Source organism: Tamandua tetradactyla, chromosome 10 (assembly GCF_023851605.1).
Source record: "Tamandua tetradactyla isolate mTamTet1 chromosome 10, mTamTet1.pri, whole genome shotgun sequence".
Taxonomy (NCBI): domain Eukaryota; kingdom Metazoa; phylum Chordata; class Mammalia; order Pilosa; family Myrmecophagidae; genus Tamandua; species Tamandua tetradactyla.
The window spans coordinates 45,248,291-45,273,408 of NC_135336.1; the positions used below are offsets into that span (position 1 = coordinate 45,248,291).

The 25,118-nt window shown below is 39.1% G+C and overlaps 1 long non-coding RNA gene and 1 pseudogene across 6 annotated transcripts in view; one reads left to right on the forward strand and one right to left on the reverse strand.

The window, feature by feature from the left end:
* LOC143647888 (uncharacterized) overlaps positions 1–25,118 on the reverse strand; it is a 251,756-nt gene that overhangs the window by 145,863 nt on the left and 80,775 nt on the right. The window contains exon 4 of one of the 6 annotated variants that reach the window (XR_013158254.1): positions 22,255–22,490. The exons of the other annotated variants lie outside the window; for them this stretch is intronic. This is a non-coding gene — a long non-coding RNA (uncharacterized LOC143647888). Of the gene's footprint in view, positions 1–22,254; positions 22,491–25,118 lie in introns of those variants that run through there. 6 annotated transcript variants of the gene reach the window in all.
* LOC143648843 (WW domain-binding protein 11 pseudogene) overlaps positions 4,857–25,118 on the forward strand; it is a 29,671-nt pseudogene continuing 9,409 nt past the window's right edge.

Consider the following 25,118-nt stretch of genomic DNA (forward strand, 5'->3'; position numbering starts at 1 on the left):
AGGAGCCATCACAGGATAAAGGGGGGTCCTATGTAGAAATGCACATGTGTAGCAAATATAAAATTAAGATAAGAAATAGAAGTTTTGATTCAGGGGGGAAATCATTTTAAGGAACAAGAGATACCAACCTTTCTTTCTCCAGATGTTGGTTTCTGCCATGTAGAAATGCCTTCAGGAAGCTGGCAAGTGACAGATATGTCTGCAGCCATACAGGCCTTAGCCCACAGTATGGAAGGTTTTACTATAGGGAAAAACTACGGAGTGTTTTCCATCTGATGACATTTAAAGCAAAACTTTTGAGCCGTATGCTGGCCAACAGACTACTTCCAAAGTCCACCTCTGGCTCACAGACAGCCAGGTTACAGCCTCCAGTCCGTGGTGTCTACAAGGAAGATTTCCAGGAGAAGGCTTCCAAGATAATTATCAAAGAATCATTTGCCATCAAATTTTTGGATGCCTTAACCACTTATACAAGAAAACTGGGTCTCCAAGTCTGTATTGAAGAAGAATGATAAAAAGAGGAAGAAAGAAAACATATAGTGCCAAATATAATAGTATATATTTTAAGTGTCTTTCAGGTACACCAAGCCCATGGCAGAGGAGAAATCATAAAACCAGGTAAACTTCAATATAGTGATGATTCCATTCAGCACACTTTATGTGCCATCTGGTAGAATTGTGTAATTGATTGCCACAGGACGTAATTATTTTAAAAGACAATTGATTTTATTACCAGCAATGAAGTTTTATCTGTGCAAACTAAGAGAAGGACAATCTGATGATGAAGGTAATCAAGATTCCAAAATCAGAATGCAAGACACACCCTTCAGGGGCTGGAGTGAGAATCCATTTCTTGAGAAACACTGGGCGGAGAAACACTGCATTTCATGGATTTTTGGTTTCCATCTCAACCACCAAATGGTAATCTGCTTCCAGAAACCAGATCTTGAACCAAACTGAATGGAAATTTCTTCTATGGTCATAATATCCTGTTAGAGATTTCATGTACTGATTAAGGGGAAAAGAAAGAATTATTGCTGAGTCTCTGATATGTTCCAGGCAGCTTTCTAAACTTATTTTATCTATCCTCTATTATAATCCTCAAAACCAATTCCATGATAGATGTTAAGAAAGGTGGACCAAGATCAAAGGACTGGTAAGAAATGAAGCCAATTCCAACCTAGGTCTGCTCAAATCTAAAGCCTGTTCTTGTCATAGTTTATACTGCCTGCAATTTTTTTTAAAGACCCTGGGATTGAATACACAAAGACACATAGCTTGTCCCAGTTAGAACATCTCCAAGACCTGGAACTGAATACGGAATTGCATGACTGAATTGGTCTGATTAAGTCATTAGAATCATCCTATTCTTTGCTATGATGGTCATAAAAAAACTGATTCAAGAGAAAAAGCTCAGAGAAACTTACCTTTTAAATGTGACTTGACCAAAGTCAGTAAGTTTGACTCAGATAACTCCAAAAACATATTTTTGAGCTAAAAATTCAAATATTGAGCCAAAAATGTTTTGATATTTTTGACTAATTTTGTTCAGAAAGCCATTAATTTTACATATCTAAGCTTGTCTGCATCAACATTTGTACATACTTAGATCTTGATTTTTCTCGATGGCACTGTCATACAGTTTAGAAATCTGAAAACCTGGATTCTGTTGTTAATAACTTTTCCATCAACTAGTTCTTCAACCTTGATAAAGGCACCCAACATCTCCATTCCTCAGTCTCCTCACCTGTAAAATGTGTCAGAGGTAGATAATTTGACATCTCTGAGGTTTCATCCAGTTTTAAAATAAAATGATGATAGGATTCTCAGAGCAAAATTTTTAAGTGCATTTCAAGTGTGATCATTGATGCAAGGTGCCACTAGATGTCAGATTGAGCCTGGTAATTCTACCTAATCTGGAATGCATAGTGAGCAAATGCAGAATTTTGTTCCAGATTGATGCCCTGCCGAGCAGGCCTGCACCTAGACTCTGAACTTTGCATTCAGTAAAAGTTGATCCTATTGTTATAAAATAAAAGAGGAAAATCTCTGCAACAAGAAATTACATTCGTTAATTTGTAATTGTATGGTACCAGAATGCTTATCTTTCTTTGCATGCCTGAATGTTGTTAATTAAATGTGTCATCTGAAGCTCGGGTGTTTTGTGTTTGTTCATGTTACTGTGTTAATCCAACCATTGCATGGAATTGGGAGCTGCGCAAGACTAAAAAATGTTACCTACATGCTCTTTATGCATTGAGGTATAACTGTGCTAAGAACATCTCTATATATGCAGCATTTGGCTCGTAATGCATATTCAGAGTGAAACATAATGACATGAATGAAAATTTTTTAAATGGGAAGAAATGCATGGCATCCTACGGTAACAAACTTATCAAGCTATTAGGACCTGCCCTCGGCAAAACTGTAAAGTCTGTAAAATTTGATTTTTTTTTTTTTTTTGGAGCCCCCATTCTCTCTCTTCTCAACATGCCTAGACAAATTCTGTTCTCCAGAAAGATAATAACAACCCAAATGCAATAAGATATGAGAAACTGATGACAAATTTGTTCTCTCCTATAGGCATACTTGCATTTTTTTTTTTAACTCAAGGCCTATTAAAGAGTAGAATTCCAGAAGTAGAATTGCAGTCATCAAAATGGATAGTAAGTTGTGAGACAGGATAATTGGCAGCATCCTCAAAATCATCCTATGGAGCCAACACCACAGCCAATGACAAAGGCTGGCCTTACCACCTTTGCACACAGCATACGTGGCTTAAATCATTTGCCTTCTTTTGCTTTTAAGAAATAGTTATTGAACATTTACTGTATGTAAAGTTCAGTGTGAGGACCGTAAGTCAGGACCCACTCAACTGAGTTACATGCCCCAGAGTCTTCCGAATTTGCTTCCTTAGTGCATGGGATTATTGTGTGAGGACCCACGGATTCCTACTACACACAAAGAGGCAGCCAGCAAGGAGCTGGGGTATGGGGTCCTCCTCCTCCCCTTTCCTCTATTACATTAAATGTGTTGGGGTGGGCGTCGATCTGAGCATGGTACTAAGATGATGTGCTCATCTGACCACCCAACAGGTGGTCTCAGATCATCCATAATCTACAGATAGTTCTGTGGTATGAGAACAAGGCAAAATGTCCCAGTGCCCTTCATAACACCAAGGGCAAGCAAATCTCAAAGACTCAGAGACCTCTAAATTCGCGAGGTGCTGACATACTAACAATTGGGATCACAGCACTGACAGTCAATCCTCTTCCTCCAGCTTCTTCTATATGGGATCCCAGTCATAGTTTTGTTTGGCTTAAAACATATCTGCCACAAGTAACCAATTATCTTTCATTACACTTTCAGTATAATCAGAAATAAGACTTTCCATTTAACTAGTACTCGGTAGTTTACAGAGTGATTCAGAACAGCCCTTCATTGGTCCTCTGAGGTTAAATATTAGTAGATATTCTGACAACCTCACAGATTTTTTTCAACTTGGTAGGAGGTGGTAGGAGATTATTTACTTCATCCTCACCTTCACATTTAACCAGTTTACAGTGCTGATACAACGCCTGGTGCTTCCAACCCACACCCTTTCCTTCTCCACCACCCAACCCCTCCTTTCATAAGCATCACCATTAACAGATGATGTGACTGAGACTCAACTACATTTGGTGGCTCTCTCAAAAGCAGAAAGTATGCCACAGGGGAAGCAGCATCTCAAACTACTCCAGTATCTTTCTGATTCTCGTGGTATTCAACCTCCCTGTGGCATTCTGCACCATTGGCTATTTCTGCTTTCTTGACTTCGCTGTGGCCTTCCTTCACACTGCACTCTCCTAATTTCCCTACTAGCTCTGATTCCTTCTCCTCATTCTCCCTGAGGATTTTAGATTTGCCAAGCTTACTCCTGAACCATCATCTTTTCTTACTCTATTGTCTCTTTGTCTCTTTTATTTTCATAGTTTTAGATATTACCTTTGCTATGTCTACTCCCAAATTTGTCTCTAAACCACACCCTCTTCTGAGTTCCAGGCTTATTCATCCAGATGTCAACTTGTCATTTCTGCCCCATTGTTGCAATATCTTAAACTGAGCTCTTTATTTTCTCACCCAAAGCTGTCTCTACACTCTTACTCATTTCAATATATAAAACACACTCACCCAGAAAAATGGATTTCATCTTCAATCTCTTTCTCTTTCTTTTCTCCCTCATGCAACTCATCAAACAGAAAGTGCTGTAGCGTCTACCCCCAAAATGTTTCCTGAACCCATCCACTTCTATTTCATCTCCACTGCCTCCATCATAGCTCAAATCACCAACCACTCTCCCTTATACATACACACACACATACACACACACACACACACACACACATATATATATCCTCCTAATGGATTTCCTCTATCTATTCTTGACATCCCCAATCCAGAGTGATCTTTTGAAGTATAAATTAGGTCGTATGTGTTTAAACCCTTCAATCATCTCTCATTGTGCTTATAATAAATTTCAAACTGTTATCAAGCTCTTTATCCTGAGATTTAATGTCATTTCACTCCCTACCTTGCCCTTGAGATTCCAGTCACACCGGACTTTATTCAGTTCATTTAAAAGTCCAAGCTCTTCAGGACCTACTCACATGGTATTGCACTGGCCGAGACAGCTCTTTCCCCCCATGCTTTACCTGGCTAAACTTTACTCAACCTTCAATAATCTGTTCAAGTGGAAAGTCATGAGAAATTTCTTCCTGCAACCCCTCCAGCACCCCACTTCTTTCGTGACACCCTGTCCTATTCCTCCAGAATACTTTCTCACAAGTTCTCCTTCCAAACCTCCAGGATCAGAACCCATGTCTGTGTTTTTCCGCACTGTGCACCCAGTGTCCTCACAGAGCCTGCATGCAGTAAGTGCCCGGTGAGTATGCATTGTGAGTAAATTAAAGATGACTGTATTAATTAATTCTTACACACCTGAATTTTAATGCGTCTACTATTTTAAATTCAGCATTATCTTTAGAAATTTTATTAGATTCCTCACGCAAATCATAATTAATCCATGCCTTTATGAGACATGCTGTGGAAATAGTATAATGATGTAAGACACAACAAGCCGAGCTTATTAAAAAGTCAGGAAGGGAGGAGTTACTTAAAACAATGAGATATCTTTTTCACCTTTAGTAGTCACTGAAACCAAGTATTGAAATGAATTATACTTGGAACTACAACTTTGATTCTCAATATCCCATTGTTTCAAAAATAATAAAGATATTCAAACAGCAAAATGTTACTATTGTTAAATGAGAATGCTTTCTACCCTTTTTAAGATGATTTTAAATATCACTTATTTCATCTCATCCTTTCCTCTTTTCTACGTAAGCATGTGTTTTATAGTGAATGTTGTGGCACATACATATAAAATAAGCATGCATTTTTTTATACTAAAAAATAGTTTAAGGTCAGCTAGTTTGCTTTCTCTGGTGGGGTATACAGCCAGCTTTCAAGTTGGAGGGTAGAGGTTAGAGCAACCTCATGTTCCACCTTAAACAGTTCTTCAAGACCTCTTTCCATCTGTTTATGAAAGTGAAACCAGGATACAATGAATTTAAAGGACAGCCTTAGAGGTACAAGAAAGAATGAGGGATGTCATGAAAGTTCAACAGGTAGAGTATGTTTACAGTATTCGTTGCCAGGTAGCCAGAAGCTGAGCCTTGGTGACTGAGATAGGAGGAGGAAATTGCAGCAGGTGGCAGAATAAAGAATTGTTAACAGCTAAATCCGCTACGCCTTACTAACAATGTAAACCTTACATGGCCTGGACTGTTCCGTATGTACATGGACAATAACCAGTAAAAGCATTTATTATGCAAGTTTGTTATTATTTTAAGAATGTGTCATGATTAGATCAACTCAACAAATCTGCTGGATAACAACTCTCTTATGCAATCCTCTTGTTAATGGAATTTTCCCCACACCTTTGACAGGGTGGATTATTAAGCAAATAAATAATATAAAGAATATCTTTATCAAAAGGTCGTATCACATTAAACCAATGAATATACCTTTTAAGAATTTTTCCTACCTAATTATTAAAATACAAGATACTCTGGGACAGTGACTTCTAACTTTTGGATGAGGACTCATATTAGAAGTGATTTTTACACCCCAACCCTATACATACATGAATATGTAATTGAAAAAGTTTTCACAATACTGTCAGAAGGCAATCTGACAGAAAATATTTTGTTCTATTCTATTCCATTTTTTTTTATTTTGGTCACAACCCACTAAATCAACTTCCCTTTCCATTAATAGGTCCACACCTGTAGATTAAAAAAACACTGCTCTATCACCTATAGCCCTGCATCTCCTATCCACAGCACTATTCTACACGTGTGAAGGTAATAGAATTACAGTTCTTATTTATTAATGATATGTTATGAGATTGAATGAGTGAGCTCTTCTAGGATCCTATTTCAAAAGTCAAATGTTGGGTGAGCCATGGTGGCTCAGTGGCAGAATGAGACCCAGGGTCAATTCCCAGTGCCTGCCCATGTAAAAAAAAAAAAAAAGTAAAATGTCACAAATAAGATTATAGTTGAAGAATTTCTAAAAGATTTTTCACCTTAAAATAAGGGTGAGGAAGGACACCCAACAAAGCCAAAGACACCCAAAGGTATGGCATGAAGGTGGGGCAGGAAGCATCAAATGTAACCTTTGCCAGTTAACTGAAGAAATTGGCAGAGGGGTAGGAACTTGGGGATGAAGTTACAGGGAAAAGAAGAAGAATCTACAAAAAGATCCTGGATAATATTCAGAAAAAAGTATGTCCCTCTGGCTCAGAATCAGGATCCGAATATATTCCACATGGCCAGACTGTCTGCTGTCCCTGGTCTATCAGTTCTGAATTGCTCAGTTTTGCCTCAGAAATTTGGACTAAAATCAGCTACAGAATGCCCAGAACTGAATTCATCCTGAAAATTGCTTTTTGAAATCCAGTGGTCTGGAAAGGCTTTGAAGAGAGTTGCCTGGAAACTGGGAGTCAAGCAGATGCTTTCCCGATGTCCCCCATTGCCATGGACATCCCGCCTTCATCTGAAAATGGAACAACCTAGAAACCTGTTTGAAAGACTCCAGAACCTTTGCAGGACAAGAATTTCATGTGAAAAGTCCTTGATTTATGCAAATAGTAGGTCAGTTTTCTTTTTCTGTAATTCTTGTTCTTGTTTAGAGCAATCACAGGGAGCTAAATTAAAATGCAGATTCATAGGGCTCACCCTCAGGGGCTGGGAGTCTGCTTTCTTACCAAGCTCCCACGTAGAAAGAAGGCAGAATTTCTCATTAAGCCTTCTGCCAGACTGTGTTCTGAGGGGTTAACCTCGGGCATGCAGGCAGATGGAATTGCTCCAAGACCTAAAAAAGCCCAGAGACCTGATATACTCTCCTCTACAGCTTCACCACTTACAGCACTGAACAACCGCCTGTGTTTGAAAACTGAAAATTTCCCATCCTGGGGGGACATTCTTTCGCAGCCAAGATGTCTGAGGACCTTCCTTTTCCCTGAGTTACCAGACATTGTTCCTATATTGTGTGCCAACAGTAATTTTCCTTTTACTCATTATATGTATGTTCTTCCTCTCCTTTTCCAAGATGAGGAAGTATTTTAACATCAGCATTTGCTGGTTCTTGGAACCTGTTGTTTTGGCTCATTTTTCACCAGGAGCTTTTCCATCTTGACTTTTGATGCCAAGATTTGATACCTACCCCTTGACCATTGCACTTCTCCTTCCTCACTCAACCTGCAGACAGGAAGAAGCCAAGAGATTAAAAAAAAAAAAAAAAAAAAAAACCAGCCCATATTATACCTTATTGTTTCTCCTCATCAGCTTTTGAGGGGCCATAAGATGGAACGCAGTGGATGATTTTAAATTTGGAGATTAATGGTGTCACAAGAGATGATCCATTGAAGCTACTGGATTTTGAATCCTGTTCCACTGCTTACAAATTATATCACCTTGGGCAAGTTGCTTATGTTATCTGTGACTTAGTTTCCTCAACTGAAAAATGGGATGACAGTAGTACTCACATTTTAGGATTACTGTGAGGATTAAAGGAAGCCAAACAAGTAAGGTGATACACAGCATGGCTGGCACACTGTGACAGCTAAAGAAATGCACCATTTTTTGGTTTTTGTTTTTTTTTTTTTAATTCTACATCTTCTAAAACAAGGAGTCAATAAGGACCAGTGAACAGTGTTATTAGACTGCCTTATAGGAGCAGAAAGCAAATACGCTACTTCTTGTGAAGGCCCCATACAGAGTTAATCTCACTCCTTTATCACACTCATATCCCCTCCATCATCAGTAGACCTGAGAGAAAGGAAACAAACTTGGAAACTAAAAGGAAAAAAAACTTTGGTCAGGCTCCCAACATTTTTTTCTAATTTTACATTAATTGTTATTAATCATAACTAGTAAGTACTGATCACCCATTTTGTACCCAGCACTGTGCTAAGTTGCTTTACACTATATAGTTTCAGTTAGTCCTTATGATGAACCTAAGACATAGGCATGATTATTGTTTCCATTTTATGGATGAGAAAGCTAAGGTCTAGAGAGGCCATATAAGTTATTCAGGAACTCACAAAACCCAGGAAGTCTGGCTCTAGAATGAGTGTGCTCCATGCTATATTGTCTCTCAACACTTGGTTGTATTTTTCGTTTCTAAAATTAACCAATTACACAAGGTAACCAATAGTCGCTCAATATTGAGTACCTACTATGTTCCAGGTACTATTATTTTTACTTGGAACTCAAAAGTCCAGCCTTGTGGAACTTATATACTATTTGAAGGAAGAGAGACAATAAATACAATAAATTAAAAAGTTATAAAGAATGTTAAGAGGTAATTAATTCATTGGGAAAAGAGGGGGGGCAGCCTAAGAGGGTGAGCAGAATGCAGAGAGCATTGCAATATTAAATAAGGTAGACTGAATAGGTCTCATTGTAAACATGAGATTTGAGCAATGACTTGAAGAAGGTAAGGGATTCTTCTGGAAATGAGTTCCAGGCAAAGGGAAGAACCACTGTAAAGGCTCTAGACTAGAAATTTACTTGGTTTGTTGAGGAATCCACTAAGAGGTCAACATGGCTGGAGCAGAGAACAAAGTCAGTGACATGATGCGGCAAGGCAGGTCAAGGTTGTGGAGGCTGTTTAGGCCATTGCAAAGACTGCTTTTACTCTGAACTAAGTGAGTAGTTAGTAGAGGGTTTTGAGCCAAGTGACATAATTGACTTGCTTTTCTAAAGAATCTCTTTGGTTGCTGACCTGGGAAAAGTCTATAGCAAGCCAGAGGTTAAGCAAGGAAATCAAATAGAGAATATTGTAATAATCTAAGTAATCTGAGGCAATGTGAGAGATGGAGTAGATGTACTGGTGTGAAGTTATAATTCACCCCAGAAAAGGCCACAGTCTTTTAATCCATTTCCATCAGTGTAGACCTCTTGTGGGTGGGACCTTTTGATTAGGCTATTTCCATGAAGATATGACCCACCCAATTCAAGGTGGTTCTTAATCCTTTAAAGGAGTCCTTTATGAGAGGATAAGGGACAGAAAGAGCCAAGAGAGCTAATAAAGGAAAACTCAGGGAGCTTGGGAGAGCTTAGAGAAAGAAAGCCTTGAAGGAGCCAGGACCCACAGAGGAAGCCACTGGAACCAGAGCTAAAGCAATGAAACCCAAGAGAAAAGGACCAGTAGATGCCAGCCATGTGCCTTCCCATTTGACAGAGGAGTCCCAGAAACTGGAAGCCTTTCTTCAGAGTTCAGATATCATCCTGTCAAAGCCATAATTTGCATATTTTCATGGTCTAAGAACTGTACATTGTAAGTTAATAAATCTCCATGTTAAAAGTTAACCCATTTCTGCTATATTGCATTGTTACAGCTTTAGCAAACTAAAATAGATGGTGACAATGAAGGTGGAGAAATTTGTTGGACTCTGTATGTAGTTTAGGGGTGAAATTGGTGGGCGTTTGTTGAGTTCTAAATATATTTTAAAGATAGAGCCACCAGATTTTCCTGATAGACTAGAAACTGTGTATGAGAGAAAGAGCAGTGATTAGAAAAGCTCCATGTTTCTTGACTGAGCAGCTGGGAAAGTGGTATTACCATTAACTGAGAAGTGAACGAATGACTGTGGTGGAGCCAATTTTGGTTGTGGTCCAATTACACAGAAATTACTGACCCAAGGATCAGAAGTCAAGAGTGAGTAGACCATACATTTTGATAAAATGATATTTGAAATTTGAGGAGTTTAGAGAGAATGAAAGAAGAATAGTGTGAAAGAATTGATAAGAGATAAGGAGGACTTCTAACCCACATCTAGACCCCCTGGTACTAGAGCTTTGGGGTGGGGGGGGGACTGTCACTAACTGAAAGGACCATAAAGGTTGTAGGATCCTCAGAGAAGATCTTGGTTTTTGGTCAGAGCAGGAAAATGAATGGAATTGTATTGTTGAGTCCAATTCAGAGAAGAGAATCTGTATCAGGCAGCTCAATTTATTCAAGGAACTAGTTACAAAAGTATTAGAAGAGCTAAAAAGCCCCAACAATGTACAGTGAAGAAATCCAGACATAAGTAAGTGCAGAAGGGCAATATTACTTCTTGGACTGCAGAGCCTGGAGGCCGAAGTGATGTCACCAGAGCCTAGAAGCTAAGGCCGCCTAGGAGGAACTGGAACCAAGTGGAAAAAGGGCAACAGAAGGCAGGTTTCTGGAAGGAGCTGGAACCAAAGAGAAGTAGCCACTGCTAGAGCTGAAGTGAAGAAGAGGAGGTGGGACAATCTGACTTCTTCTTTCCTGCAACCTTCCCTAAGAGGAAAAGAAAAATCGAAGCCTTTTCCAAGGTAGAATCCCTTCTCTGAAACAATGAATGTGGTCTAATGACTTTTATGGGGGCAAGAAAGAGTTAAAGAGGAGAATGAAAGAACCTGGAGGAAAAAATAACGCAGTTTAATATTTTTAAAATAGTATACTCCCACAGAATCAAATTGTGAGAGAAGGTGAAAGAAAGGTGACCACTCTGTGGTCTCAGAATCACAGAGAAGAGGAGAAAGGCTACAAGTAAAGAACATTTTGAGATGGACATAAGAATTCATACTAAATGATTCAATTTTCTTAGATCCTTCCCTTTATTATAGGAAAGATCTTCTCAATTGTGTGAAAGATGCAATACCTTCTCAGAGTAAAGTGAGATAGAGTCAGAGAAGGCTTAACAAAGGGTAGTCAACTCTGCATCATTATCACATCGGTTTCTCACAACACATGGGTAAATTTGGCATTATAATTTCCTTTCAAAAATGAGGAAACCAGGACAAAGAAAGGTTCAGAATTTGTCCAAAGTCCCACAGATCAGTAAGGATGCAGTGAAGGCTTGAAGTTAGTGGAAACATTTATTCCCAAAGACTCATGACTTTTTTCTCTCATGACTAAACCTAAAAGCATAACTTGTTTTTGTGTAAAACTTTCTAATCAGTAACAGGTTTTTGTGTCATTGACTATCGTTATTCGGGCTACAAAAGTGAAACCAGGACATGACTCAGCATGGGAAAGTGGGAAGTAATTTTGTGGGAACATGTTTTCTACAGTAACCATAGGAGACTCCAACCTTGGTAGGGCTTAGATTTGCTATTTAGCAAAGCTTCCGCAGAAATATTCATGTCTTTGTCATAGAACTCCCAGTGCAATTCCCTCACCCACAACTCCCTCAAATGGACAGGGATGGACACAAACTTGTGCAGGGATTTGTGTCTCAGGGGCCCAAACGGGATGGGTGGAAGATGTTCCTAAAACAGTCAGAAGTAAGGAGAGCCAGGGTCACATCATTGCTCAGTCTTCAGAGAGCAGAGAAAATCAGACGCAGGAAGCAGCATTCAGTCACCAAGTTTAGAGCAGATTGAGAACATAGACAAGGTCTGAAGGTCAACAGCTATAGTTAGTAGCACATAACTGAAAATAATAGTCAGGGAAAGCCTGGCTTCCTTCTTTACAACCAGTCAGCTATTGTCATTTCTCAAAGAAACTATTATATTTTTAAGGCCATCGCCAATGGAAAGATTTATTTGTTTTTATTTCTTTTCATGTTTTTAAATAAAAATGTGCCATACTAGGCATACAGTTTTGTAATATGATTTTCCCATTAAATATCATGGATATCCTTCTTTTTTTTTCTTTTTGTTTTTATGCTGTATGACAGGTCACATTTCATTATTTTTCCATGTGACTATCCCTTATTGCAGCACCATTTGTTGAATTTTTTGTTTGTTAGGTTTTCATTTATTTGTTTGCTGTTTGCTTGTTTGTTTGGAAGTGCATGGATCAGGAATCAAACCCAGGTTCCTACATGGTAAGCGAGAATTCTACTCCTGCACTACCCTTGCACCCCCAAGATGTCCTTTTATTTCTCAACCTTTAGTAGTTTGGCTTTTGCCACAACTGCTTCATTGCCTTGCCAACAAAGGAAACAAGTGATAAAATAATTGTTAGCTGTAATGCCCACATCCAGACCTGACTCACTTGAGTTATCCTCCTTGGCTCTTCCCTCAAATCGAACATCCCTTTCTTGGTTTCCTTAACATTCCCCTGTCCTGTTTTTCCATCCACCTCTGGCTTCTTCCTCTTATCCCCTTCACAATCATCTTCTTCTGATAATCCTTGAATATGGAGGACTAACCCTCTAGAAACACTGTGTATTCTCTCATTTTACACACTGTACTTGGACACTCTCAGGTACCCACCAACTCTGCATTCTGACACACAAATTCAAATCTTCAGCCCTCTCCTCTCTCATGAATGCCAGAATCTTAGTTATAATTCAACCTAGATGCCCACTGACTCGTTAAACTCAGCATGCCCAAAGCAGGACTTATCTCTTATTCCTTCTTCAATATGAAGATTTCTTCCTTTAAGCTTAAAGACAGAAATTCCCATTGTAGCTGTCTTGCCTCTTCAGCTTTTTAACACCAGCAATCATACAATCTGCTTTATTGAGCTCAAACACTGTAGTAAGAGCTTTACAGATATTATCTCATTTAATTCTCACAATAAATCTATGTAAGTCCTATTATCATCATTTTTCAACAAGAAAACTGAACTTAGGAAAGTAAAGAAGCTTGTTCAAGGACACCCAGTCAGTAAATGGCAGAATAAGCAGTTTGTTTCCATGGTCCAGAGTCTATGCTCTCAACATCTTTTCTTAGGAAAAGACACAATAAGTCTGGTATTTTTCAAAAGGAATTTTTACCAAGTAACCATGTGAAAAAGAAGACAAAATCCAAAATGTATAAATGGATCAAGATACAAAGCATGTATCATTTGTTCAAATGTAGCAAAGCCTAACTGGATCAATTTGGCCAGCTCAGTTTAGAGGACACCCAGCCGTGGCTCCTTCTTTCACCACAATGCTGTTTCTTTTGGATACTAGACCAAATTAAATAGACTGTTTGCCTAAGGGAGACCTGGCTGCCAAATTCTGTAGGATTCTCCACTTCTTCCAAAAGCTGCTTGTTAGAATTATCCTGAGCTCTGTGAGCTGGTGGGGTCCCCCTTATGTTCTGACTTGTTCCCCTCCATCCCCTGCAATAAAGAAAGCACTTCCCTACCATAAAATTGAGTTTCATATAACCCCGAAACTACTTCCTCCTTTTCTCACTAAATGGTCCTAAGATTCAAATCCTAGGATCTCTCTAGAGGATTAAATGGTAACACACACAGACCCTCCCCCCACCACACCAACCATATGTCCATGTTCTAATCTCCAGAGCCTGTGAATGTTACCTTATTTGGAGAAAGTGTCTTTGAAGATGTCATTAAGATAGGATCTTGAGACAAGGGGATCATCCCAGATTATATGGATAGGCCCTAAACCAATGGGCCCTTAAAAGAGACACACAGAGGAAAAGTCAGAGAGGAGATGTCACTGTGAAGATGGAGGCAGAGATTGGAATAATGTGGCTACAAGCCAAGGCAGCTGACAAACACCAGAAGCTAGAAGAGGAATGGAATGGATTCTCCCCTATAACCTCTCGAGGGAGTACAACCTTACCGACATCTTCGTTTCAGACTTCTAGCCTCCAGAATGGTGAGACAATAAATATGATTTTTTTTAAGCCACCAAGTTTGTGGTAATCTGCTAACAAGTTCTAACCCTTCCACAATCCATCCTTCTGTGTGAGCTATTTGGTGTTGAATGATATGTTTGACTAAGTGTTTCCTCAAGCTGATGAGACTCCTTGGAAAAGACAACTTCTTTGTCATGGCCCCTCCATGGCTTTGCGGCCTAGACCATATCATCCTTGGGGCAAATATGGTCTGGTCACAGTTCCTGTTGCCACCACTTCCCACTCCAGAGCTCCCTACCATCCCCAAGGACTAGACAGAGACTTCTTAATGATTCCTCCAGTTTTCCAGCCATTGTCCCTCCAGTGAACTGTCTTAGGATTTTTTTCTGGTTCTCAACTCACCTGCAAGGCAAAGATGTGTGTATTTTGTTTTGTTTATGGAATCATGTATTGAATACTTACCATGACAACCACTGTGCTTTGACTCATGATAAAGTTCAAAGGACAATAAGAAACCATCCCTGTCCCCAAAACAATGTCAGTCCATTTGAAGAAACAATAAGCATTACAAATTATACAAGGAACCGCATGCTAAGAGAAGTCTAAGGAGGTTCCAAACTGAATTGGATTTGTAGTGCTGCGGTCCTGTATGCACTGTGAGTGCCATACCATAAAGTTCCTGAGGACAGGGTCTGACTCTTATTCATGACTCCATCTCAAACCCTAACAAATACCTAGCACAGAGTTGATGCCCAATAAGTATTTGTTAAATGAATGACTGGACTCACAAATTCCCAGTGGTATGAGTTTTATTATTCAGGTATCACGAAGCCAAGCCAGGAAAGGAGGATACTCTTAAATTGTATCCCAGAAAAGCGGCCTCTGGGAAAGAATTCCAACATTAGGCTTTGAAGTCAGAGAATCTTCACACCCATCCTGGCAGCTCACCTGCCCTCACAGCTTATTTCTACTGAAGTTGTCTTACAGATTCTCAGGTTCAAAAAGGCACTCACTCCACCCTTCGTGCATTCGGTGTGCAGTCTCTGTTTGTATACCTCAAAGTATGGAGGGCTTATTACCCATTAGCCATGAGGCTCTGTGTAGCTCAAACAAATTTGGAAGTCCTTTGCATTGAGATGGAACCTGTCTTCCTGAAACCTGCCTCCCATTTTCCCTTGTTTTAGCCATTATACCACAGATAACTAATTTATTACCTCTTCCACAGAAGAGCGTCTCAGATATTTGAGGCCTGAAGTTCACTGAACTTTTCTCGAACCAACTAAAAATATCTTCAGTGTTACCAATTATCCCTCACATTCCAAATCCCCTCATTGCTCTGGAAATTCTTTCCTGAACGTACTTTTAATTGCTCACTTTTTTTTTTTTAGTGTCATTTCCAGAATAGAACACAATACTCTAAGTGTCACCTGAGCAGCATAAAGAAGACAAGTACTATCACCTCCTTTATTCTGGATATGTGGTCTAAGATGACATTACATTTTTATTCCAGTCACATCACAGTAGTGATTTTTGTCATATTTACTACCGTCTAAAATTTTCTCATAAAACATTCCCAAGTTTTGTCTTCCAATCTGGGGAACTTATCATTTTTTTGGACCCTATAGCAGTTTTTTCTATTTTTCCTTATTAAACTTCATCTTGTAGACTCCACTTATAGTTCCAACAGGTCTCTTTGAATCCTAACTCTGTCACTCAATACTGTCAATATTCCCCCAAGTTTTTATTTATCCATTTATTAATTTATAGTGTATAATTTGTTGAGAACTCCCTGGGTAATAAGCAGGGTTCTAAGTACAGGGGATTCAACAGTGAACAAGAACAACAAAATCTCTGTGCTTACAGATTTCATATTCAAGTGTAGTAAAGGGATGGGTAGAAGGAGAAGGCATTGTAGGTAGAGGAGACAGAGGACACTTCTCTTTGCAGCCTCCAAAAGTGAAATGAAGATGACTTTTAAATCATAGGCAGCTGAAGTGATCCTTCTCTCCAAGTTGACTGGATATGTTCTCTCCACCAGTTATATTTCTCTACTGTCAGCAGGCACGGCTACTGAGAACTTGGCACAGACCTTCTGTCACATTTCCTTGCATGTTCCTCAGGTGCCCTAAGATGAACTTTCATAACTGCCGTAGGAGTATAACTGGTCTGACCCACCTTGATACTCTAAGGTTAAAACACAGTCCCATCTATTTTATTTTTCTAATCAATCACTCAAGTCCCAAGCAGTCTTCCATTGAAAACTGCATACTAAGGAAATTTCAAGACAGATTGTCTTTATTACATCCCAAAGAGCCTTTGGGGCCCTTTCCAATATCAGATTCCTATGGTTGCATAACTAGATAGTTGCAAAACTATCTAAAAATTTGATCCAATGGTAAGTTGTTATCTCCACCTCTGTAATTAGAAAAAGCTAGATGTTTAATTTTTTGAGTATACTATTTCCATTAGCAATTAGGAAAAGGGGATATTTCTTTGTAGAGGACCAATTTGAAAGCCCTAAGCTTTCCTAGGGATAGGTTTTAAAGCCCTGGCTTATGCACATAGTAAAGATGAAGAAAAAGCTATAGGTAAGGGATCTAGAAGTCTGATTTACTTTTCCACCAGAAGTGGGGGAGAGGGAGGGTGGAAAATGGTCTTCTCTCTCCCCTTGTTCCCTTGTCCTCCCTCTCCCTTTTTCCAAATTCAATGCCCAAAAGGGGAGGCCAAGATTGAAAAAAAGAGATATGGGCTGAACTGGAATAGACTGTAGACACTCAATTAGAAGACACTGACCTGGCCCAAATCACAAATCATTCTTAACTTGCAACCTTTCAAACTAGTCCTGACATCTCCCCTCAGGCATTGGCAACCTATCGCACCACTGGAGAGCTATGGGCAACCTGCTGGGGAATTTCAGTGACACACCAACCATTCACCTGCCCTGGGCAAAGTACGCTCCCACACCCTCCTACCTCCATCTTGCTCAGCCTGGTCATGCAGGCGCCCAGTGCCTGGCATCCTACAAAACCATTCCTCCCAACAAAGTCTGCCTTTTTCTAACAAGCCCAAATCCAGGATTCCCCTTCTTGCTGACTCCAGGCATCAAGACGTTCTCATGCTTTGGCTAAGATTGGCTATCACACTTTGGATGAAAAAATGAGACCTAGCTTTTTTGTATATCTGAAAAAAGAGTTGGTTTACCAAAATATATCCTTCATAAATTGAATAGGATTTATAAGGCCTCAACTTACTGCATGTCGATTTTTCCCCATCTAGTCAGCAAGAGTGAGAAATATAGGGCACCAGCATGATTCAATTGAGCTCAGCTACACCTCCATCTTAGCTTAGCAAATGACTCTGTGCCAACGATATGACGCACTTGGTCAAAACAAAAAGCCATCACTTAAGAAGGGCTGAGGTTTGACCCACACATTTTCAAGACCTTGATGGGAAGCCATAAGTGCAAATCCTCTGGTACATATGATAATAATCATGATACCAATACTAACACTAATAATGTTAACAGTAGCAACTAACATATATTACACATGTTATACTTTACAGAAATTATCTCATATAAGAGACAGATTGCTATTATTATCCCCATTACTTGAAGTGCGGTACCACTCTCTGAATACTTTTCTATTTTAACAAGTCTTCAAGAGACAATGACCTTTCTTAAGTAGCCTACACTCAGGAACTGCTCACTATATACCACATCCACAGGCAGCTGTTTTCCCTTTTCTGCAGCAGACAGGTCCCAGCACATTTCACAGATGGGACTGAATGATTTCATCTGCCTGTCAGCAATTGCGTGAAGAGGCACATGACTAAAACAACCTGTTATTCTTATTTCTCCACATCGCCAACAATATTGCATTTACAGAATTCTCCACTTGAACAAGATTCCTTTGGTTAAGCTTGTCTATGAGAGACTGCCTCAAACACATTGGAGCCTCCGTAGAATAATCTTTTACAAGTACAGAAATGTAGTAAAACAAAGGCCATGTTGTCTGGTGATAAAAGCCAAGACACCATATGAGAATTTAATCTCCAGGTATCAGCAGACAGGATAACTCTGAGTGTGCATCCACATATGAAATGCTGCATGAAACACTCCCTAATCAAACTCTTTCCTGGGTAGCAACTCTCAAGAGAAACCAGCCTGAATTGTTTTATTGTTGTTTATACTTCTGCATATGAATTTGTGTCACCAGAAATACCCTGTTAATGCTTGAGTTTGCTGTTTATTGCCTAACTATAAAGGGCTTGTGTTATAAAGCATAGGATGAAAGAGTGTCTCCATGTATTAGATATTTTGGAAGTAAACAAACAAACAAAAATAGAAATAGAAAAACCTTTCCAGAAACATATTTGGCTTGTGTCCCATTTCCTTCAGAACTTGCTTCCCATCTTCTGTCTCCTTGTAAAAAGCTTAACTTTGAAAACTTTTTTACATAGTAAGTTTGAGAAGTTTTAGAGGTTTGACCTAGCAGGATGCCTCTCCTTGCTCCTTGGCCAACAGTGTCTACAGAGTGAAGAGTTAAGGGTTTTTTAATATGTGGAGATTCCCTTGGCCTCTGACAACTGCAAGCTCTTTAAAGACAGACATTCTCCATCTTTCTTAGCCTAGCATTGTGATGAACACTCAGGAATAGATTATTGATGAATTTACTTGAGTTGAAATTAATAGCCATCCAGCCTGCAACCCTACTCAGTGAGAGAAACTCTTTGGGGTATATGGAGTTAGCACAACTTGTAAGAGACCTAGAAGAACTATTAAGTCCTTCCTAAACAACATTAGGTTGATGTTTTTAATAAATTGAGACACGACATGCTTTTTGTTCTAAAGACAAGGAAAATTATTTTCTAAACACACAAGAAGATAGAAAACATATCATTGAAGTAGCCATGCCTGTACCAAGGCAGGCTAACAGTTAAGTACTTTGCTGAACCTGAGCTGTGTAAATGGGTGATGTGAACACATGAGGTCAAAGTTTTTTCCTAAATTTTTCAGAACTGGTCAAACTGAAATCTTTGGAATTTGTAAATCTTACGTGTACTACCTAAAGGAACAAACACAGTTGTAGTAGTTTGAAACTCTTGTGTACCCCAGAAAAGCCATGTTCTTTAATCCTCATTCAAATTATTGGGTAGGATCTTTCTGACTGAGTTGTTTCCATGGAGATGTGACCCTCCCAGTTGTGTTGATTAGATGTTTTCCATGGAGATGCATCTCCACCCATTCAAGGCAAGGTTGGTTACTGGAGTTCTTTAAGAGTTCTTTTGGCAAAAGCTTCAGAGCAGATAGAGAGATACAGTTTGGAGATGCAGAAAGAAAACATCCCTAGGGAAGCTGTTTGAAATGAGAAGCCAGGAAAGAAAGCTAGCAGACATTGCCATGTGTCCTCCCAGCTGACAGAGAAACCCTGAATGTCATCAGCCTTTTCTTGAGTCAAGGTATCTTTCCCTGGATGCCTTAGTTTGGACATTGGCCTTAGGACTGTAAACTTGCAACTTAGTAAATTTCCTTTTTAAAAGCCATTCCATTTCTGGTATATTGCATTCTGACAGCTTTAACAAACTAATACAATAGTCTTTGGGTTGTGTTTTATTTCACTCTTGATTTTTTAAAGTGCAGTTTTCATCATTCCGAGCACAATGCTGATGGCAGCTGAAGCTAACAACAACTGAGGAAATACTGAAATCAACTGCCTGCTACATGCCCCCCACCTTGAGAGAAACATCTTTCTTTGCTGGAGCACAAGCACATATATATGGAAAAGGCAAATTAAGTCACTTAGGTACTTATGTGCACAAGCACATATATCTGGCACATATGTATGCCTCTCCCTTAAATTTGCAATATATAAGAGCTATCCCTCACTCTAATATTCAAGTACTGATGAAAACCTATTCATTCTCAGTTCACATCTGCCCTTCTTCCCCACTCCCATTGCTACTTTACAAACCTTGAGATTGGTTCCAACAACATGATTTATTGTTGTCTCATTTTTGCCCTGAGGTTTCTCCCATAAGATACCGCTGTTTAAATGGAAGTTCCTTAAGGAGAAGCATCATTTTTTAATTTGAATTGCAAGTACCTGGTACAACATCTAACACACAGTGATAAACACTAAAAACTTTAAGTGTTTGATGACTGAGTGAATGAATACCTGAGAGAGCTTCCTAAAATATTACTTGGATCATTCCTCTGCTCAGAACTTATTAACGGCTGTTACTGTCTATGTCATTAAAATAAATTGTCTCTCATTGCTTCCCAGGGCCCTCAGTAATCTGACTGAACTATGCCTGTAACCTCAGCCCCTCCACCCATTAACAAGCAGAATCTACCCTAGTCACCCACCCATCCCCAGACCATGCTTTTGTGGTCTATGCCTTCTTCTGTGCCTTCCTTCATGTTGTTCCACCAATAGAACATCAAGGTCTTCCTCAGATGTCACCTTCTCCATGAAGCCTTCCCTGACTAAGTTCAGCCCCAATTAATTGCCCTCTTATTAATGTAACTGTAATGTTCACTGTATCATGGCACATAACATTTAACCAATGCAATCTTGATTTATTCCTAGATAATTAATGTTCTTTGCTACCCAGTTTGACTATACTCACCTTGAAAACTGGTATAAACATCATGTTTATATTAATTCTATCTATTTATTCTTATTAATACATGTACTTTCTACCTAATAAAACCTAAGTGGCTTAATCTGTCTTTTCCATATTATTATAGAAAGATAGAGTTATAAGGATTCTTAAAACTCATTTAGGCCACTGTAATATTTTTAGATAAGGAAACTAAGACCCATCGATTGATTTGCCCAAGGACTTGTCAATGTACATCAGAAACAGGAGTATGTCCCATGACTACCAATCTTGTACGCTTCCCACTGTTCTCACCAGCTGCAATGAAATTCCTTCCATCATCATTTATTTTTACAGAAGCAAAGCTTTTTATACATAAACAGACATGCATGAAAATGAAAAATAAAAATTAAATGTATGCCGAACCCTACATGATAGTTTGGAGCTGTTGATACCCCAGAAAAACAAGTTCTTAAACATAATCCATTCCTGTGGGTGTGAATCCATGGTAAGTAGGACGTTTTGATGAAGTTGCTTCAGTTAAGGTGTGCCTGCCACAATCATGATGGGTCTACTCCTATTACTAGAGTCCTTTATAAGTAGAATGAAACTCAGAGAGAAAAAGCCACTGAAGGAGTAGCCAAAAGCTGAACATCAATGGAATCAATGGAAACCAGGAGACACCACCATGTGCCTTGACATGTGAGAAACTAAGCACCAAAGATGGCTGGCAGCCAACCCTAGAATGCCGCAGTCTTGGGGAGAAAATATTGTCATAATGATGCCTTGATTTGGACTTCTATCTCAGCCTCAAAACCTAATAAATTCCGATTGTTTCATTCTACTTATAAAGGACTCTAGTAATAAACTATTTTTTTATTCCCCAGGACTGTGGCATTCTAGGGTTGGCTGCCAGCCATCCTTGGTGCTTAGTTTCTCACATGGCAAGGCACATGGTGGTGTCTCCTGGTCTCAGCCTCAAAACCTAATAAATTCCCATTGTCTAAGCTGGCCCATTGCATAATATTTGCTGAGCAGCCAAGTAAAACACCCTATTTCATTCTAGTATCATGTCATGTCATCTGTGGATACATGAACTAAATGGGAAAGAGAAAAGCAGTCAGCAGCTCTATGAGAGCTGCATTTCCAACAAAATTTTACTTTTATGTTAAACAGGTATGTATCAAGTTACTTTTCGTTTTAATGATTTATGCATTTTTTTGCATTTAAAGTTTATAGTCACAGGAAGTCTAAAAATTATTTAAGTTTTGTTACAGAAAAGTGCTCTATGGTAATTAAAACAAGACTTTCAAGTATAAAACATAATACATTAAAATAAAATTATGTATAGAAAGCAGAATATAAATATAATTTCAAGAAGCTAAAGAAACAAGTCAAACTTCTGGCTGAGTGTGTTTGAAGAGTGTGATCATGAGTATTTTAAAGGACTTTTTGCAATATCTGCAATTTGGTTTAAAATAGGTCAACATAGCCAGTATGTGTTTCATTCATTCCAGTTAGTTTGCGCGTTAATTATAGATGAAGTCAGTTGCCCTAGTCAAAAATACATAGTTCACTGATGGCCAGCTGGTGATTTAATAAGGAAGTTCATATTCCATATGCTGCAATAAAAATTCTTCTATTATCAATATCTCCAACACACCTGTGACTTTGTTCATGAATATTGTAAATGTCAGAAGTGGATTTTAATTGATGAGAATATTGGTTTGTTGATCAGCACGATGGATGTTGGAAATTGGTCCTTCACTGTAAATAAAAAAATATGCAATTTGGCTAAAAATATTTTAGAAACATTTCTACAGTCGTATGAACAAAGTATAAGAATTCAGCAAGACCTGCACTCTTAGGGATGTACACGTAGGGACAGACCCAAGGCTTGATTCCTTGACTCCTGAGTCTAGCTACTGGTTTAACAGAAATACTGGGGGCCAGATGCCAACTGTACATTTGACAGCCTCCTCCACTGGAAAGTTGTTGTTGGCCATAAGAGAATCTTTCATACAAGGTGTGTTAAAGCACCAAAAATGACATGCGGCTGGCTTGTGATTAAGATATCAGAAAACACTGTACAGAGAAAAAACCAAACATCCTACAAATACGACTATGGCAGCTCAATAGTCCAGAACCCAGGAAGACATGGGAATGTGGTAATGAAGTTCTGAGGGGAAGAGGAATCTGCACGTCCTTGAGAAACCTGAGCATCGTGCACCTAGTAAGCAGCCCTAAGAAGGTTAGGACAGCAAATTCCTTCCTCAAGCTGAGTAGGACTTCTGAGATCCTGAGTAGCATAGAAGAATCAGCTCTTTAGTCAGGGAAGATCACAGCTTAATGAAGAGATGTGAAATCTTTTGAGGTTTCAGTATACAATCTTGGTGCAAACACAAGCCATCCTTTCCTGGGTATAGAAATCCACCATGTAAATGACCACTATTGCCAAATACAAAATTATGTATTTCTGTAAGTGAAAACCATTTGATGATTTCCTATAATTTTCAGGCTGTCATTCAAACTCTGACTTATCACACACGTGCATCGTGATCCGGCCCCTGGCTTTCTCTGTGGCCTCATCTCCCCACACTCTAGGGAAGCATTGTGCATTCACTCCGATGGCCAGCAGGCCTCCCACTATGTCATGCATAGTGGCCCCACTTCTGTGACTATACAAATGATCGTATGTATTACTGGAAAGCCCTTCTTCTTTCTTCACCTGTCCATCTCCTAGTCCTTCAAGACAAAAGTCAAATATTATCTCCTTGACCCTTAATTGTTATTTTTTCCCCTTCTTTGTGCTTCCAGAGCAATCCTAATACAATATTCATTATATTTTTTTGTATTCATTCATTCACTTGCTAGCTCTTCTCATAATTTCCTAAAGGGCAAGGCCTGGCACCCTAGAGGTAAATAAGTGAGTGAAAGAGGAAATGAACATATAAATGAAGAGAAGAATTATGTGGAAAAAGGAGGGAAATAGAGGCATTGAGATAAGAAATGGAGAAGCAGGAAGAAGAGCAGAGCAGGGATTGGAAGAGGCAAAGGGGCAGAGGGGAGCAATGGGCTCTTCACACTCATTTTCCATCCTGATACAGAGGCCTCACCCCTACTCAGGTGTGTGTGTTCCATAATATCAGTAAGTCCAGGAGGGCTCAAAAACCAACTCTACCACTTACTAGCTGTGTCACCTTGTATAAATTACTAATCTTCTCTAAACCCCAGCTTCCTCATCTCTAAAATGGTGATAATAATATTACCTCCATCACAGAGTTGTTATGAAGACTAAATAAGATAATGTTTATGATACACCTAATCCAGTGCCTAATATAAGTAAACACATGATAAACGTTAGCTGAAAATGCATTTCTGGTTGACGTTAAGGAATGCGAGAAGAGGTTTTTTCTCAGGCCCCATCAAGCACATGGCCTGCACTAAGACATTGGACTAGTCTGATATGAAGTTGTACTATGACCCAGGACATTTAAACTCAAGGCAGGATGCAACAGAGCAAGCCTAAATCAACAAGGCTGACATCTCTTTGAACACATTGTTCAGCTGAAAGATGACAGCAACAATAAGTTTCAGGTTGGTGTCAAGAAGATTCTGATAGGTCTGCATAATAAAATAGCTTTATTGTTGTGACCCTTGGAAAGGACGTAAATAATCATATGAGGTTGCCAGATGAAAGATTTAAGAAGGATCCAGTCATAGAACAAAAGAAGCCTCTCTTAATGGAGTCTGTACTTCTCAAGCTTCCCGAGGTTGCTGAGAAATTATTCTTCTTGTAAACAGTAAAGAGTGTTTGCTTATTGAACCAACCACTAGGTTGAGTTTGGAAGTAAAATATTACCCAGCTGGATTACTTATTATATCAGATTGGACTAGATGCCTCTACCATGCATCAATTTTCTTGGTCATAGTCTTGACATTCTAAACATGCTGCCTGATTACTAGTTCCTGGCAATAGTTGCTGCTAACAGTTACTGGAATCTCTGCTTACTGGGTGATTACGTAACAGCTACCTAGCAGCAGGCTAGTCACAATATTTCATGATGTTTGGCCTGAAGAGAGTTTTGCCTTCTCCAGACTGGTCTTGTCATTCACTTAACATGCTTTGCTTTTCCCCTCTTGATGCCCTTGCTTGTGCTCTTTCCTCACCCAAACCGCCCTTTCTTCATCTTCAATTGGTCCAGTTCTAGAGTAAACCTTAGTAACCCCCTTTATCCAGCCTCAATTAAATGCCGCTTTTGACCCTCATCAACTCTAGTAAAAAATAATTTGCTTCTGAATTTCCACTGCATTTTATTTCATTTTTCAACGCATTTTTTGCTTTGTATCTTGGATTTACCTTAATAATGCAATGCCTTGTTCAGTATCAGTACT